Genomic DNA, 20,140 nt, shown 5'->3' on the forward strand with positions numbered 1-20,140 from the left:
CAGTTTTCTAAACTCCCATGTTATGACCGTTTACTTTGCCGTTAATATGGAAAGTAGCTTCATCGCTGAAAATTATCTTCTTTACAAAACCTTCATCTAACTACATCTTTTCCTGTAACTGGAAACAAAAATCGAGCCTATGTGTTTTCTCTCCATCAGAAAGACGCTGGATTAATTGAAGACTGTACAGTTTGCGTAATAAAAATTTACGGAGAACTCTCCACACTGTTGTTTTTGGAATTCCTAATTCTCTGCTTGCAGCCGTAGTCGATTTTGACGGGCTGCAAATGAAACTTGCATGCACACGTTCGACATTGACTTCTGAGGTTGATGGATGGCCAGTTGATTTTCACTTGCACAAGCAACCGGTTTCACTGAATTGTTTATACCATGCACGAATTGAATTGTCACTTGGTGGCTCCTTATGAAATTTCAACCGAAACGCACATTGCACAGAAATTACTGACTTTGACAAGTGAAATTCTAACACACAAAACAACTTCTCGCTTCCCGTGGCACCCATTTTCTCTACTGTCGACACCTAGCGAGCAAATGGTTTACTAACTGCCTAGTGTATGTGGAATAAACTATTTGAACTACTCTTTCGTACAGTACTTGTTTTTATTCTTATGAGTGAAATAGTTTTTTGTTAATGAATTTTTGAAACTCAAAGAACATTATGAAACGCCTTGTATACATTTGTCATTTTCCTTTGATCCTCTCAACTACAATTTCGCATTCCTCTTCTGGATACTGGTTCTGATGAATAAATTTTTGATACAATGTACTGTCTTTTCATATCCCAAAAACTTGTCTTTAGACCAAAATTTATCAAATATTTTTCCTGTCATCCTCACTTATCAACGAGAACGTTTCATTCTGCAATCCTGTTTACAGCCAGGGCCCGTAACACGACTTGCTACTAGCTTTCCCGTCGAAGAACATTACCTTTTCTGACATTTTAATCCAAAAAGTAGCATTTCTTTTTCTCTTTCATATTGTCCTACATTTTTCTTTAGGTTCATGACCTACATGATGACTCATATCAGAATTGGAATATGAATATATACTAATTTCTTAATGTTTTCAATCTTTTCATTAACTAGTGTTACATGAGACACCACAAGCTCTTCATGGCTTTCACATGGTAAACACTTTTAATTTTCAATAAAAGAGATATCAGAGCCTGGCAGTAGATTAAAGCTACTGCAAGGCAAATAATTGAGATCACCAATCGAATCATCTGTTGAAGTGAATGATTGTATTTCTTGAATACCTTTTAATTCATAGCCAATAACCTGCAACCCATTTTGTCATATGTGAAATACATCAGACTTCAGTGGTATTCGGATTACTATCAAAGTGAATCGTAATTATTGTTAATAGCCTATTTTTGTTTCCAGAATCATTGAAGCAGTCGCTATTATTATCTGTCTTCATAAATGCATTATTTCAATTATATATAATAGAAATAATTTTTAATGGTAGTAAGACATACAAATAAGAAAATGTAAGGTTACGGTTAAAAAAAAATTAAATCGATATGATATAAATATTCTGTGTCTACAAAAGTTCATGTTAAAACTACCACTAAATAATTAAAACTTAGGTGGATCAAATCTTTTAATAGCTTAAAAAGCTTCTCATCAGCCTGAAGAGGTGTTAGGTTAGAATGTTTACTTTATTAACTTTTTAATAATTAAAGACGATAGTAATAACCTTACCTTTTGTCCAAAGCAGTTCAGATAAGAACTAAATTCATCATAATCTGACCTCTATTCATGACTAATTATATACATAAACAGCTAGCAAGTAACGGGACGGTAATATAATTATGCTCTGATCTGAATGAATGGATAGTACAGGCTTCTTCAGTGAATAGGATTTTCAAATGTTGATGGGGAAATGACTACATATTTTAGGGCCAAAATAATGACAATTTGCTTCATAGGGTGCAATTGTGTGGATAAGGAAAGCAAGGGTTTAATAATATTAAATTCTTGTATGAATGAAAAAATATTAATGTTTATATACAAATTTTATCAAAGAATTATACTGGTAGTGTTTTCTAGATTTTCCTATACAATGTTGGGATAATGTGCAAGATTTAAATAAATTTTAAAGGATGGTTATCATAAGATGATGGTCACCCAATGATTTCAATAAGTTAAATCTTAATCTTTCAGTAAAATTTAAATAAGTTGTTTATTAGTCCAATCAACGAGGAAGTTAATAAATGGGATGGAAGACATAAGAAAGGCTTGTTTAGCTATAAGAAAAAAAATTATTTTCTTAAAAGGTATTAAGTAATATTTTGAATAGTTAAAAATCTTGTTCAACAAAAATAGTATTGAAGAACTGAATTAAATCATTTCACAATTAAAGCTATGTTTACATTCTTGGGTATTTAATCAGAAAACTTACCACAATTCACAGGCAACCATTGCATTAAGAGAAAGTCAGTACATGGATTGCAATCTTTCAGAATTGTAAAGGTCCTATATCTCTTTAAAACGGCATAAATGCACATTGCTGTTATTCAAGAAATTCTCTTTATTTGAAAGCTCAAAATGAACAAAACACACTGGTTATTTTCGACGAAGTTGTGGCACCCAGCTTGTGTTTCTATGGGATTACTTGGTATCTTCATTGATTTCAAAATATCAAGAGGCCTTTCATGTTTGAAACTTTTTCTGGAGCTTTTTCAACAAAAGGAGCTGTTTGTAAGGACCAATAAAAAATCAACAAATGATAGAAAACAGCCGTCTACTTTTTGATACTGCTTCTATCACCTAAAAGATAACAGAATGTGTACAGTAACAAATGAGAGTTGAATTATTTAAATAATGGTGATAACACTACAGAAGTAAATATAAGACTAAATTTCATTTTGATATTGTTTTGTTTTAAAATATGACTGTTGAAAACATACTCATTCATTGTATGATAGCATATAATTTAAGATTTTGCAGTAGTGGAACAAACAAAAACAATTTCTTTCATAAATGCTGACAATTTTATTTGCATTATAGAACACTTGAAGGTTTGTACTACTTTTCATGGAACTTTAAAGAAAATAATGAGAATTAACAGTAAAACATGAAGGCATGTTTGTCTTATCTGGCAGTGAATGACCTTATTTCAGGCTCCAATAAATGTTACTAGGTAGTCTTCTGGTTGACTACCATTGTACAATTTTACTCTTTATTTATACAGTTTAGTAATCTTGATAATCGCTTATTTATGCAGTTCTTGAATTCCTTATTAATATTTCATGATATTTTATGCTTTGTTTTATAAATAATATATTTGTTTAAGAATTATCTTATTCAGTTTATTTTGAAAGGTGGCTGTGATCAATCAGTTTTATGTAATATCTTCTTTTCTTGAAATAAATTTTTATCATAAAAATTTGCAAGGACCGTGCAATCATAGTGGACAATCTTAGTTGGAAATTTCAGTGACACATAAGTTTTTAAGCCACGTTTACATTTTGGTTGGGATTGTCGAAAATGACTTAAGAATTTGCATCTTTTACTCATACTCTAGAAACATTTGTTTTATGTTTGATAAGTACTGTTTATTTAATATAAACAGTAATATAGTTAATTAATATAGCTGATTTCTATTCTCAGCATCTATTGTACTTATGATTATTGTTAAATAATGGAAACGAACATCTGATTTTAAGCTTCTAAGTAATTTTTTTTTATAAATAGCTTTTGTGTGTTGCGCGCACGCTTTTCAGATTTATTTTTATAACTTAAGTGTAGTTCTTACTTGCTTGTATGAAGTAAAGGAATTATTGCAATCGTGAAAAATTTCAGAAGGCTCATCGGTTTGAATCCGACTTCATTTCTTTTTTTAAACTTTTTTTTTATTTAAATATATTGATTTAAATCAGTATTTAAATATATTATGAAATGAAAAAAAAAAGTGTCTATCAAGCGATCGTCACAAACGACCTACAGTTCTGTAAAGTGCGTACTAAATCGGTCCCTCACCTTTTGACTGCAGATCAGAAGTTGAGATGTTTGGAGGTCTGTCAGAGGTTTACAGCAAGGTTTGCAAAAAAGGTGATGCATTTTTGAGTGGGATTGCCATCTGGACAAAATGTGGGTGCACCACTACATTCCCCAGTTGAAACAAGCCAGTATGGAGTAGTGATGGAAAGGGGAGGCAAGCCAAGACTCGACTGTCAGCTGGCAAGGTTCTTTCAATCGTTTTTTTGACCGGTGAGGCATTTTGCTCATTGATTTTTTGCATGAGGACGCATAATCAATGCTGCTTACTACAGCAAGCTGTTGAATGAGGTGAGGACCGCAAAAGACGAGACCAACTGATTCGAGAGGTCATCCTCCACGACAACGCCAGGCCCCATACTGCAGCTCTGACGGTCTCAAAACTAGAAGAAATGCACTGGGCTCAACTTGATCATCCTCCCTACAGCTCGGACCTATCGCCCTGTGAAATTCATTTGTCTGAGTCGCTTAAAGAAGCTCTAGGAGGACAGTGATTTGAAGATGACGAGGGCGTGAAGGGATTCATGCGCAATTGGCTCATGACGCAACCAGCTTCATTCTACGATGAACCTTTCTTTTCGCTGGGAAAAATGTATTCTATATATTCTACATAGTCATTTAGAAAAATAAGTTACATTTGCCTTTTATTTTTCAATAAATAAATTTTTTAAATAAATAAAATTCTGTTTATATTTGATTTACCCTCGTAATAACTTAATAAAATGTCTGCTTCAAAATACTATTTGCTAATGGTGCTTAATTTAAATTTCTATGTTCACAGAAACAAATACATAATTAGTTTTTACTAATTACCTTCTCTTTCGCCCTTGCAGCGTGTTTTTTGACAGATTTGGTAAAGAGCCCTTGCTTTCGCCATCTTCTGACCACTATTGAAAAAATAACTAAACCACTTTCATATTCCTTCCACCGACTAAACTAGAAAAGGGAATGAACAAGGAACGTTCCATACACATACAGAGTAAAAAAACTACTTTCCACCAACATGCCAGGGTCGACACTGCGGTGGTGACAGTGCTCTCTCTCCCTTGCAGCTTCCTATGCTAAACACCATGCCTGAACTGTGAAGTGCACAGTTCCATACAAAGATATTTGTATCTTTTTCATAAACTGGTGGATGGCTGCTGACATTAAGCTTAAGGATTATATATTGTACAAGTATAAAGAAAGAATTAACGAAAAAAGAAATCATTATAATAAGTTTTATCAATAATATCAAGTGGACAATATCAAATGCTGCAGTTTCACAGTGCCTATATGGGAGCCACCACTGGTCATGAGTATGAGTATAAGCTGTGATGTATAGAAGACATGTTTCTATAAGTTTTTCATTAACTGGGTAAGTAAGTTCAGAGGAAGTCTACATAATATTAATATTTTAAATGTATTTTTTCCCCATTTATATATATATATATATATATTTTATTTTACTGAAATTAATCATTTTAAGATTCATATTATTTCTTTGTACCGTTAAATTATATTTAAATTCTATTAAATAAACCACCAAGTACAGAATAATTGACATAAGACATATTGAGATAAGACATATTTTGTACCAAGTAGTTTATTTAATAGAATTTAAATTATACATACATATATAAAATTAAATGAACGATAAACCACCAAACACAAAAATAGACAAGTTAAAACTTGCCATATTAATTCTAAGAATCAATTTTCGCTGGATCCTGCATCTTCAGTTGTTACTAAATTCTATAATTATATTAAAACATATATATGATTTACTAATCTGTCAAATTGTTTTTTGAAAATTTTGAAATTTACTACAGACAAATAATGAATTCATATTTATATTCTGATACTGGACAGCAGAATTTACATATTCATCCATAATAATTTTGACAAATTAACAAATCATAATGAATACGTTTTAATATAATTATATGATTTAATAACAACTTAAGATGCGGGATCCTGTGAAAATTTATTCTTGTAATTAATATGGCCAGTTTAACTTATATATTTACTGTGTTTTGGTGGTTTATATTTCATTTAATATTAAATTTTATTAACACAGTGATGAATTATTTGAATTTTCAAAAAAAAAAAATTTTTTAAATGTTATTAATTGGCCGATTCTTTAATTAATTACATTCATAATTGCTGTGAAGAATTCTGTCTCATATGTGATATTAACTAATTTTATTTAATCAATAGTATAATAACTTTTAAAAAAATGAGCTATGTCTACTAAAGATGAGAGTTTGCTATTTTAAAATTAAATTTAAATTATTCATTAAATCAAATATTTTAAAAACTGTATGGCTATGAAGAAAAATCAGAATTATTTTATTTATAATAAATATGTCATGTATAATTACTTTTATTATGATGATAGCCTTCAGTTTACTTTTTTTTGACAATACAAGGCAAACTTCAGAATAGATTAGATACAGGTATTTTTTTTTATGGGTGCTACCTTTATAATTAATGCTCTGACTGTGTTTAGTCCAATGTCCAATTTTTATTGGGATTCTTTATTGGCTTGAATATCATATAATTAAAGAATGAATTACATGACTGAAATCATCATAACGATAATGACTGTACTCATACAGCACAAAATATAATTATCATAAATTTTGTGATAAAAAACCACAACATGTACACATGTATTATTTTTTATTGGTAGAAAAAAAACATTTGCTTCAATGCACGTGGCTTGGGATGATTGTATCCAATCCGTAAAAGGTATATACAGTTATTTTAAAAAAAGATTTTATTTTCTTTAAAAGTTATGCTATTCACTTGTTTTACTTGGTAAAAGATTAAGTAGACAATTCCCCTACTAAATAGAGACATTGTATTCAATGCATTTTCCCACAGGATGTAATGCATCCATATCTGAGGTAAAAGTGGAAAGTATGAGTGTTGCTTTCTGTGAGAGTGATTGTGTTCATTATACTGCCAGTTCTTGTATTGAACAGAGTGAGGGTGCCACTTCTAGGTCTGAATTCAAATCTAAATATCATGTCATGAAATTAACTTAGTTGAATTAAACTGTTCTGTTTCATGTCCTCATTATTATTTATAAACAAACTATGTAACTTTTTTCTTGTTACTTATGTCAGGCATATAGATTTGTTAATCAAGTTTAGTTAAGCAGCTATTTTATAATATATATATATATATATTCTTGATAATGCTATTGTTAAAGTACTTCTAATTTAAGTTGTTACTAAAGTAAATTCTTTTCTCTTTTAAAATATTGTTACAGTAAAATCATTCTCTTTAAAAATGTTATTAAAGTATGTTCAATAAAATATGTCTTTAAGATTAAATCAATGCTATTTAAAATGTAACTTAAAAATATGAATCTAAATAAATACTTAAATATAATACTTTAAATATAAATATTGCATATGTATATACTGATTAATCTCAGTAATGTGAAACAAATGTAGCTATGAATATAATAATGAAATAAATAAGTTATATCTAAATCTGTAATAAAATGTATATATAATAAAAATATAGTTTAATACATTAACAAAGTATTTATTGAAAATATTGATCCAGAGGCATAAGTTTTCAATACTGGAAGGTGTAATTGGGCACAGTGTTATTCGAACATAAACAACATTATATTCAGACCATTGAAGGAAGGCAGGAGGAAGCCGCGTTCCTTTAATATGTGGTATATTTATCTTGAGAATAGCTATCTCATTTCTGGAAATTACTGGGACTTCATGTCCAGTAGCCTGCAATCATTTGGTTAAGGTACCTAGTATACATCTACAAATAGAATCTCACATTTTTCTGTAAAATACTATGTTTTTTCTATGCAAATCTCTTATTTTTCCCATAAAATTTTTTTATTGTTACTCAGTTAATATAAGAAGTAAATCGTATTCATAATCATTATTTTTAACTCTGAATTAAACTTTATTTTAAAAAAATAATTGATTTGGAAATTCTTTTTTGCCAGAAAAATGTAGTTTATTTTATCAACTGCAAAATACTATTTTTATAGTTTTCATATATATTTTATGTGATAAGTCAAGTATACATTGACAGGTTTTATTGAAACTCTTACCTGTAGTTTTGATAAGTCAAATATAGTAAGTACTGTTAATGATATAAGGGTTATAGGACATTCAAGTTTGGACTGGAAGAGATTCTTTACTTTTTATTCGTGAAAGTGAGTTATAGCCTATGAAAAACATTTATAATTCCATTAATATGTTAATCTAAAATTATTAATCTTATCGATAAAAAATAATATTATACTTGTATAAATGAGAGATGTAATTTTTATCATTGGTGAATGGATCAAAAAGGATATGAATGCAAATATTTAACATTTTTAAAGCAATTTTCTCGTCTAATACATTATATTTGACTTAAAACTGATAGTATGGTGTCAATTACCAATAATATATATTGTTCTCAATTACACCTATTTCTTGATGAGAGGTGGTGAGAGCTCATTGTCTATAACTCAGTGATCATGAGATAAAAAATATTTAAAACAGAAAAAAATATTTTAGGAATACATTTTACAAGTCAAGGAAAAAATCATACAGACATGGTCCAAAATAATTTTATTTTAAAATTCAAAATGATGTAGTAAAAATACAAATAGGAAAGGAGAGACATTTTTTTATAGATTGCTAAGAGATGAGATTGCCATGTCTTAAGATGTCCAGTTTTAATTCGTAGTAGTGCTATGTGTAGAAAGAAGGTAAAAACAGGAAGATAAAGACTGAAATGTATGAACAATATGGTGTAAGCTGTGGTAATTATGTTAAGGTTAACACCAAAAATTAACAAAGAAGAAAGGAGTATGGAGTAGCAAGTGAATGGTTTGATATTAAAGAATGGATGAAAATTTACAAGAGCTCAAGTTTAAAAAATGCTACATAAAGGAAGGGGGTGTTGAAACCTGTTTACTATCAGAATGGTGGATTGTATGTTTTTAATATTAAATCTAAAAAAAATTCTACTACCAACTGAAAAATACTAGTTGTAAAGATACATATAAAAAAGTACTATTAATTGCTGAAAATAAATAATTGATTAATAAGTAATAAATATTACTAATTAATAAGTTATTGATTTTATGAAAATTTTCATTCGAATTACTAATAATGATCTGTTGTAAATTCAATATATTGTTGGTCATTCTAGAATGCAGTTGCTATTTCTAGGAAATAATTTCCAATAACAGCATCTAAGCTAGTTGAACAATGTTTTTCACAGAAAAATCTGACTAATTATTCAATTTATCCCTTGAAGAGGTTTGTGTCTTTTACTGGGTATAGTCATTTTATTTGTAATTTAGCTTAAATTTTGCACGGCCGTCAAAACAAATTACAAAAAAGTATACCATTAAATAACAGTCCTTTTTTTAATATAGATATTGAAGTGACCTTTTAAAAAAAAATCCAGTTTTCAACCATGTAATTACTGAAATTAATTTAGCAACTAAATAAAATTTAAAAAATGCAGTGCAGCTAATTAAAAAAAAAAAGAAAAAACCATAAAATTTAATCATAATGCAACTGTAATTAATTCATGTAATCACAAAAATTAAAAAAAATCTTATTTAACTTAATCCTTTTATACAATAATAATTGTGGATTGGCACATTAGATAATCTTCATAAAAAAATACTTATAAAAAATTAAAAAAAACACATTTAATAGAAAGAAAATTTAAATAAAAGAAAGCTGTAGTTTTTTGTATTTTTAAAAAATCATATACTTCACTAGTATCATGATTGTTATACTTTCATATTTTTGTGAAACCTTCTTTATATTACTTTCCTAAACTATTGAAAACTGAAGTTTTATTTTAAAAGGTCATCAGTTTGCCTTTGTGCAACAGGAAAATGCTGAACCTTTATGCAACAAGAAAATGTTGAAATTTACAATGTGTTTTTATGATTTGTTTAGATATTTGTATGAAATTTCAGTCAAATCAGTCACTAAATACAATACTTATAATTAATCAAAGATGTAAACTCTTTGTAGAAAACAGTTTATTGAAATGAAATGTACAAATTAAAATCATGTTGTGTAAGATTATGAGTATTTTGCTCATGTTTTGAATTTAAATTTTATTTAAAATTTTACATAGTTACAAATAACTGTATTAAATATATTGCGTTTATTATAAATGTTATAATAATTTTACAATGTTAAAACAGTTAGGGTCATTAATTTTCATAACGTACAAAAAAGATATGTTTGGTATGAAAGGATTAAGACCCTTTTAAAAGACTGCCAGAGGTAGGCAACACCATTTACTATGAGTGATTGGCACAGCTATTAGAAACAGGTTCTTTGAATGACGAGAAATAGCCAGTATTACTCTTACTAATGACTTATATTCTCCAGTAACCTTTTGTTCTATATTAGCTCATAGACATTATTTAATGCTGGCAATCACCAGTGCTACACAAACATTGATGTTAATTAATATTAAAACAGATACAGTGTGTTATACTAATTTTAATAAATAAACTAAGTAAATATAGTAACGGTTATATAATCTAAAAAAAAAAAATATCATAATTATAACAATATTAAAGTTAGAAGGCTATTGATAGTATTAGACGTGGCAGTATTGCCATAATTCCTGCAATCTAACATTAGACCATTAAACGAGATTCATTTTAAAATTGGATGAATAAGAAGAGCAATCGATTAATATATAACGCCACTAAATTAATTTTTTTAGAAATCTACTGCAGGAAGTACCTATGTACTTGCTTTATCAATTTCTTTCTAGAGAGAAAAATAGATTCTTGACTTAAATCATAAACAACTATAAAAACACTATTTATGTGACAAGATTTGTTCTTTGTAATAAATCTATTCTTAAAAGTAGAAATTTTAATTCAAAAATAAATTCTGTGCTTTCTTTTTTGTAATGTGAAATCTTTATCTTGGGGCAACAGCATATGTTATAACATAATAATAGTTACACATTTACCTATCATCAAACTGTTGACACCGTTTTAATTTTAATGCTACTGTATATTTAAATAAATTGATGTTCTGTTCTAATTGTATGATCACTTTTATATTATAAAATTAGTGTTATCAGAACACTTACGTATAAAAGTATGAATGTTTGTTAGTTGCTATAAGCATAACGGTTTTATGGGATCTGTAATTAAATACCAGTTACTTCTGATACCTGCTTAATCATTCTGAAGAATAAAACACATTTCACCTAGGACTTATTAGGGAAATTTAGAAGTAAAGTGGTTTTTTGTTGCCTTCTGTACTGAGCAAAATACATTCTCAGATACCATATTTCAAGCCTAGTGAAATTAGGTGATATTTAGCAGTATAAATCATAATTTCACACTGTTCAGCACAGGGAATGAAAAATATTACTCTTGGAGATAACAGCTCAGTGTAGTACTGCTTATTTTTCTGATGTTTTTAATCTGTTGTAGCCAATAGAAAGAGTGGGACTGAAAAAATAAAGAAATAGGAAGTAATAAAAAAAAAATATTTAATTTAGTAATAATAAATGAATTAAATAAAAATGAAATGAAATTAGGTAAAAAGTTTAAGTTTAAAAAAAAATTATTATCGTATAGATTTTGTAATTTTTAGAGGTATGTACATATAAATTTATATAAAGGGGTTTTCAGTTGGAAAAATTGATTAACAATATCTAATTAATATTTGGTTTAAAAGTATATGAATGGACTTCATTATTGTAAGTCAATCTTCTAAACAGTTAAAAATATCTGATAAATACATTTTTGTTAGAAAATGTTATAACACCAACTTTGTTAAAAGATGGAATCTACATCTACTCTTTTTTATAAGTTTTTGAACAAAAATAGTTTCTACTAACATTTTTATTCTTTAATTGGTTAATACAATGTATCACAAATAAAATATAATCTGGAAAAACTATTATGAATTAATTTTTTGAACAGGTTAATTGATACAGTATGTAAATTATATTTGTATATATGTACATATATAAAGCATTAATTAATTACTTACACAGTTTACTATAATAATTATTTTTAAATAGATTATGTATTATATTTATTTCTAAATAAAGCATGAGCTTAAAAATTGTAGAACCTAGAAGATTGAAATTTTGGGTAGATATGACACCTAGACTTGCAGAATCACACTAAAATAAATGAAGTGTTATTTTGTTTGCACAATTTAAACAAAAATATACCTTTTAGCTAATTTTATATAATATTTCCGATTTTAAGTTCAGAACAGATGATTACACACCACTGTAAACTACTGATTCTTGTTACTTCTACTACTGAATAGTTAGTAATTTTGTAACAGATTAATTTTCTATATAGCGATGTTGTCTAATGTTTGATGTTGTCTAATGTTTCTTCTGTTAAAAAAATTATAAATTCATAAAAAAATAGATTCTTGACTACAAATCATAAACAATACAAACACTGTCTGTGTGACAAGATTTATTCTTTACAATAAATCTATTTTTATAAGTAGAATATTAAAACTTAAGAGGCATTGATAAATTTCCATTGAAGTATTAACATGAGGTAAATTCAATTAATTGGCTCTTAAAAAAAATTAATTTAAACTCCTCATATGCATGATATTTTCTGGATTAAAGATGTTGCTGATTAAAAAATGTATTTTTAACAATAGGTCATGAGAAAATTTTTGCATTTTTATCAAATTATTTCAACCTGCAAATTTTAATCTAGGTGAAAATTACAGATCCATCCATCTATGATCCATTATTTTGATCCTTTTAATAAAAATACTGATTACAATCAGGACAGTTCAAATGCAAAGTATATATATTATTATTATCAATATATAAAGAAAGGAACTACTAGTAAAATGTAGATTAAAATATTCAAAATTTGTCAAAAAGGAATATTTCAATTTGTTTCTAAAAAGTAGAAGTATATTTCAAATAATTATGAAATAATTTCTATATTATTTCTTATTTTTACAAATGCAGATTGTATAAAATTTTTATAATATAATTTATTTTCAGATTAACCATTCTAGCTGCTAAGGAACTGAGATTCAGATCAAAGTAAAATTATAATTTATTTAAATGTAACTATTTACTGGTATGCTGTGGTTTGCTGGGATACAAAAAATGACTGTATAAGTAATGGTTAGTATAACACTGAACATGATTTTCTGTATTGCAGTTGGGATTATAGTATATTATAAAGCATCTGTATTACATAAGCAAATATTTCTTTTAACACATATTAAAATACATAAGTCTGTTTGTTTTTTATTGTTATAATTACAATGTTTCTATGTTTAAAATTATATGTGCTGGTTTTTGTTTCAATTTTATTTGGTAGAAAAATACTTGAGTTTTTATATTAAAAATAAAACCTTCACTGGTTAATTTTTATAATATTAATAATTATGAATGTCTTGTTTGATGTAAAATTGTTGTTTTAATCAAAATATTTTCGCCACAAGTTATTATATTAAAATGAATTATAATAGTTTTGGAAATCTTGCTTGATAATCATTAAAACTAAACTGTACTAAATACAAGTATTCTTAACCAAAGCTCTCTTCAGTTTGGAATAGTACGCTAGCTGAACACTTTCACTGACTTTCTCTCTACACGATTGAGTCTAAAGTTGGAGTGGACTGCTGTAGAGTGGATTAGACTGGAGTTGCACTGGAATTTAAAACTAGTCTGTCTATAAGTATGACCATCATATGTATGTATACCTCTCTCTTTGTATGGATGTTATACATTTTTATGTATGATACTTATACATTTACCATGCTTGTGTCTGTACTGGATTACAAATATCAAGTTTTATTTAATTCCAATCTCTGTTAGTAATATATATATTATACACCAGACAACTTATTTCATTCTTGGTTTTTATTATCACAATTGGTATAAATGTATCAGGATTTTGTAACCAATGTAACTTATACTATAGCCATTTTGTCTATGCTTTCTTTACTTATTATTATTTTTTTTTATTTGTCTAATTATGATATTTTAACATTTATAATTATTAACAATATATTTTTTGTATTGTTATACAATTACTTTTTCTGTTAAATTTTGTTACATGATTGCACTCCCCTCCAGAAGGAGATAGGAGATACCATAATTTAGTACACAAAGTATATTTTTTAAACTAATCTTTGACATAAATGTTCACATATCCTTCAATCATCTGTTCTGGGTTTCTAATTAATTCCATTACTTGTAAGTCCAATTCTTTATGTAGTAGGTTTTACATTAGAAGCAACAATCTTGGGTTAATTCATTCTTGAATGTTTATTAGTTGTTTGAGAAAAGACAAATAAACCTATGTACTGAGTGTATGACTAAACTAATAGCCAATATAATAGAAAACTGAATATCATATTTTATTAATCAATTTGTTAGTGGAGTTCTGATCAATTGGTCCGGTGAAAGTGTACGGTCATTGGCCACTGTAGGCTAGGCTGCTCCTGTTGTTTACCAAGGTCTATCAGTTTTTCTGTTACTATCTTAAAATGCATTTTTTTTTTAATGTTTTTATATCCATAATTTTGCTATTTTTGACTTCCTGTCCTAAAGATTTTGGTGTAGGTTGTGCACAGTTTGGATGCATTGAGCCAGAAATAGTGAAAGAAATAAAGCCAGAAATAATATATATAATATATATATTATTTACTGAACTTAATCTTTTTAGGATTAATATTATTCTTCTGTACTGTTAAATTATATTTAAATTCTATTAAGTAAATCACCTAGTACAGAATATTGAGGGAAATAAAGCATATCTTTTGTCTTATCTTAAAATCAAGGTCTTATTTTATTTTAAAATAAGTAATTTTTTAATTTATTATTGTATTAATTATTATTATTTTCTTTATTATCTTAAATTAAGGTCATATCTTACCTTAGAATTTAAGTGAGATATGTCTTATCTCAATGTTCTGTATTAGGTGGTTTATTTAACAGAATTTAAATATTATGCCTAACACACACACACACACACATACACACACACATATATATATATATATATATATATATATATATATATGTATTGTTGTTATTTTTTTTATTTTTTGTCTTCAGTCATTTGACTGGTTTGATGCAGCTCTCCAAGATTCCCTATCTAGTGCTAGTCGTTTCATTTCAGTATACCCTCTACATCCTACATCCCTAACAATTTGTTTTACATATTCCAAACGTGGCCTGCCTACACAATTTTTCCCTTCTACCTGCCCTTCTAATATTAAAGCGACTATTCCAGGATGCCTTAGTATGTGGCGTATAAGTCTGTTTCTTCTTTTAACTATATTTTTCCAAATGCTTCTTTCTTCATCAATTTGCCACAATACCTCTTCATTTGTCACTTTATCCACCCGTCTGATTTTTAAGATTCTCCTATAGCACCGCATTTCAAAAGCTTCTAATCTTTTTTTCTCAGATACTCCGATCGTCCAAGTTTCACTTCCATATAAAGCGACACTCCAAACATACACTTTCAAAAATCTTTTCCTGACATTTAAATTAATTTTTGATGTAAACAAATTATATTCCTTACTGAAGGCTCGTTTCACTTGTGCTATTTGGCATTTTATATCGCTCCTGCTTCGACCATCTTTAGTAATTCTACTTCCCAAATAACAAAATTCTTTTACCTCCATAATCTTTTCTCCTCCTATTTTCACATTCAGCGGTCCATCTTTGTTATTTTTACTACATTTCATTACTTTTGTTTTGTTCTTGTTTATTTTCATGCGATAGTTCTTGCGTAGGACTTCATCTATGCCGTTCATTGATTGTTTCTTCTAAATCCTTTTTACTCTCGGCTAGAATTACTATATCATCAGCAAATTGTAGCATCTTTATCTTTTCACCTTGTACTGTTACTCCAAATCTAAATTGTTCTTTAACATCATTAACTGCTAGTTCCATGTAAAGATCAAAAAGTAACAGAGACAGGGAACATCCTTGTCGGACTCCCTTTCTTATTACGGCTTCTTTCTTATGTTCTTCAATTGTTACTGTTGCTGTTTGGTTCCTGAACATGTTAGCAATTGTTCTTCTATCTCTGTATTTGAACCCTAATTTTTTTTAAATGCTGAACATTTTATTCCAGTCTACGTTATCGAAAGCCTTTTCTAGGTCTATAAACGCCAAGTATGTTGGTTTGTTTTTCTTTAATCTTCCTTCTACTATTAATCTGAGGCCTAAAATTGCTTCCCTTGTCCCTATACTTTTCCTGAAACCAAATTAGTCTTCTCCTAACACTTCCTCCACTCTCCTCCACTCTCCTCTCAATTCTTCTGTATAGAATTCTAGTTAAGATTTTTGAAAAAAAATCTTAACATCTTTTCTTCAGGTTTTTAAACCCCAATCTACATTTCATTATCACCAAATTATGGTCGCTATCAATGTCTGCTCCAGGGTAAGTTTTGCAGTCAACGAGTTGATTTCTAAATCTTTGCTTAACTATGATATAATCTATCTGATACCTTGCAGTATCGTCTGGCTTTTTCCAAGTGTATATTCTTCTATTATGATTTTTAAATTGGGTGTTGGCAATAACTAAATTATACTTCATGCAAAACTCTATAAGTCGGTCCGCTCTTTCATTCCTTTTGCCCAGCCCGTATTCACCCACTATATTTCCTTCCTTGCCTTTTCCAATGCTTGCATTCCAATCTCCAACTATTATTAAATTTTCATCTCCTTTTACGTGTTTAATTGCTTCATCAATCTCTTCGTATACACACTCTACCTCATCATCATCATGGGCGCTTGTAGGCATATAGATGTTAACAATCGTTGTCGGTTTAGGTTTTGAATTTATCCTTATTACAATGATTCTATCGCTATGCGTCTTGAAATACTCCACTCTTCTCCCTATCTTCTTGTTCATCATGAAACCTACTCCTACTATTGTTGTTATACCCAATTAATATGTTGTTATTATTAGTTGATTATATTGATAATGAAACCATTAAGACAGAAAGTTTAAATGGTTTATTTAACAATATTTTCTGAAAAATAAGTTTCAATGTGTAATGTCATCATTATTGTCATTATTAGAGACTAAAAGAAAATTAAAAAAAAAATCTTATTACATAACATTTGTTATCAATAAAAACTGTTCTAATCATAGATAGATTGGTGAGGTGAATATAAATGAAGCTAATCTAAATATCTCTTTTTTCTATCAATTAGTAGTATTATCAGCTAAAGTAAATGATTATGTTCATAATTCGTAATTGCACATTTTTCTAGTTTTATTTCATGTAATTTTTATTAATCTGTAAAATATTAAAAGTGTATCATACATCATTATTGCTTAAACAATTTGATTGAGTGTATATTTCATTCATGTAAATTTCTGAAATTATTAGACTGATGTAAATGGGTTATTCCATCACTGTGTTTACTGAACTTAGAGGAAGGGTAATTAGATACAAGATTATCCAGAGAAGCTCATAATTTGTAGTACAGTGTAGTTTAAACTAACCCAATTTATGTGTTACAGAATCATTTTCTGAGATAACTATGTGGTCCTATAAATGAAACTCATTTTACTCAAATTTTATGAGTTGAAATTATGCAAAAGCTATTCTTGATTAACAATTTGATAGAAAAATTAATTTTTTGTGGGTAGATGAGGATGTAATTTTTAAACATGAAATGCAAGTAAGGAGTTAAAAAGTTCAGGGACTTAAAATTCTTTCAATTTTATTCATACCATTTGACTTTTCAGTGGTAAAAAAAAAAAAACGATGTAATAATTTGTTGTTATATATTTATTCATATGCTCAATATATTTGTAAAAAAGAAAATACAAAATATTGTTGAGATCTTCCAATCTGATATGTTTAGGTGAAATTATGTTATTTCTACTAATAAGAACAAAGTTGCTATTTGAGCAGGTTTTTTTTAGCTGACATATTATATTTAATCCTTAAAATCTCAAGAAGTTGAATTTTTTGGAACGAAAACATAGGTTTGACTCCTTGGCCAATTTTTACTCTTGAACTGTCAGATTAGTCAGTCAATGAACATTACATCTAATATGATATGGAAAGAATTTAATAAGCCTTGAACATGAGTATCCATGATGTATCTTATTTAAACAAATGATGAACAGTTTTTAAATCAATTACAGTACACTTTATTTTATGATAGTTATAAAAATAATTATCTAATTAAGATTTAAATTTAGAACTAAATTTGCTGTAAATCAGAGATTTTCAAAGACACTTGCTGGAGACACTGAGAGTTGTGCTATTGAATCTGGTGCTAGTGTTTGGATTGGGTAAAGAAGGATGTTTGTTGTTTGTGATGAATTATAAAAATGTTTGATTTAAATTTTATTTGTATACCCAGAATGCTGTTTTTGTGTTTGTATTTGTATGTGTTGATTTAATCAATTATATCTAATTTTTGTTATTTATTGTTTCGAGATGAAAGATTTTGTGTTGTTATTGATGTTTTTTGATTGTTTATCTAAGTTTTTGTTTGATAATGTACTTTTTTTATTAATGGTTCATTATACAATGTCATGAGTTTTGTGGGTAATCTTTTTCCATATGATTATTAATCTAAATATATGTAATGAATTTGTTATCATTTTTCTTACTCTTGTGTAGTAGTTAAACTGTTAATGCTCTGGGGTATCTATTGGTTTCAGCTAAATATTTTATTGTTTGTGGTCCATCCACGTAATCATTTTGTGAAAGGGAAAGAATGTTGTACAGTCTGTGCAGAATGAATGCGAAAGTTTGTATTGCATGGGCTGATTAGGCAGAAAGTGCCCATATACTTCTGGTTTGATGTATTCAGGACATTTACTAACAATTTATCAATGAGTTTTGCTTTTATACTTTTTGTGAAATGAAGTTCTATTGTGTTTATTTTGAATTTGGGTTATAGTTGCTGATTACTAACTTTATTTATTGCACTTTTTAGTTGGATGTAGTATTTCTCCTATACGTATTAATTTATCCTTAGTAAGATATAAAGACTGGAACACAATGGAGAGTGGTAATTGGCCTTCAAAACAACACTTGATATTTTAAAAAATATGTATGCATGTTGGGTGAGAATTTATTATCTTATATCTATAATTGTATGTATTATTTATTGTTTCATGACTTTACATGTTTGTGTATATACGAGATACAATCTTTGGAGGTTTACAATTATATCTGTCATCTAGCTTTTAAAACAACTTTTACTAAAACTTAATGAATTAAATTTACTTTGAACAAATATTCTTTTTAATTTCAGTCATAATATTGAATATCTTTGATGATAGTTCTAGTGCGATTAAAAACATAAAATAATTAAATATTACATTATTTACTTTCAGATTGATAGAACTTATTTTTCCAAAGGACTTTTGAAGCTAATTGTCAGCTCCTCTCTCAGTCAAATACTTCATCTCCTTGGAGAAAGAGTTCCATTAAAATTTAAAGTGCTCTTTTTAATAATCATTTGTTATTTTATAATTATAAAATTTTTTCATGTTTTGTTATGCAAAAGAATATAAACGCTACTTTGCACTAAATATAAAATGAACATGCATATAAACAAACATAATTTAATATATTCAGTTAATAAAAACATTATGACAACAAATTGCATACTAGCAGCAGAATATATGTAATTAATAGAAATAATTCTTAGCACTTATGTTATTTGATTTTTCTTTGATGTTCAGTTTTTTTCATGAAGATTTTTGGATCATCAGCGCATTCTTTTATATAATTTTTATAGATATGTTTACCAGTATATGGTAAATATATCACTGTAATTTTAATATTTTAAATTATGTCTTAAATCATACTGCAAAATTTTTGGTTGAAACAGAGATTTCTGCAGAACTAAACATCAAAGAAAATCATAAGCTGTAAGTAAAAAAAAATTGATTTTATAAATAATTACGGGAAGTTTAAAATTCAAATTAATTTAAATTAAATTAAATTTGATAAGAATGCCATTTAAACTTACAGGCAGTTTTTTTTTAACTTTTCATTGAGTAGATATGTCACTGATGATACTAAGTTTTTTATTTAATTTAGTTAGATTGTTTTGTTGATAGGATGCCTCCTTCTACTGTCAAGTACAAT

At 27.8% G+C, this 20,140-nt stretch overlaps 1 protein-coding gene across 4 annotated transcripts in view; it reads left to right on the forward strand.

The window, feature by feature from the left end:
• Window positions 1-19,491, forward strand: part of LOC142330231 (uncharacterized) — a 38,175-nt gene extending 18,684 nt beyond the window's left edge. Inside the window, exons 5-7 of one of the 4 annotated variants that reach the window (XR_012757737.1) lie at window positions 4,804-5,379; window positions 13,041-13,166; window positions 19,381-19,491. The gene's annotated coding sequence lies outside the window, so the exon portion shown is untranslated. Of the gene's footprint in view, window positions 1-4,803; window positions 5,878-13,040; window positions 13,167-19,380 lie in introns of those variants that run through there. The other 3 variants (XR_012757739.1, XR_012757736.1, XR_012757738.1) reach the window with 3 other exon arrangements.
• Window positions 19,492-20,140: the final 649 nt, after the last annotated feature.

Source organism: Lycorma delicatula, chromosome 9 (genome assembly GCF_047948215.1).
Source record: "Lycorma delicatula isolate Av1 chromosome 9, ASM4794821v1, whole genome shotgun sequence".
Classification (NCBI taxonomy): domain Eukaryota; kingdom Metazoa; phylum Arthropoda; class Insecta; order Hemiptera; family Fulgoridae; genus Lycorma; species Lycorma delicatula.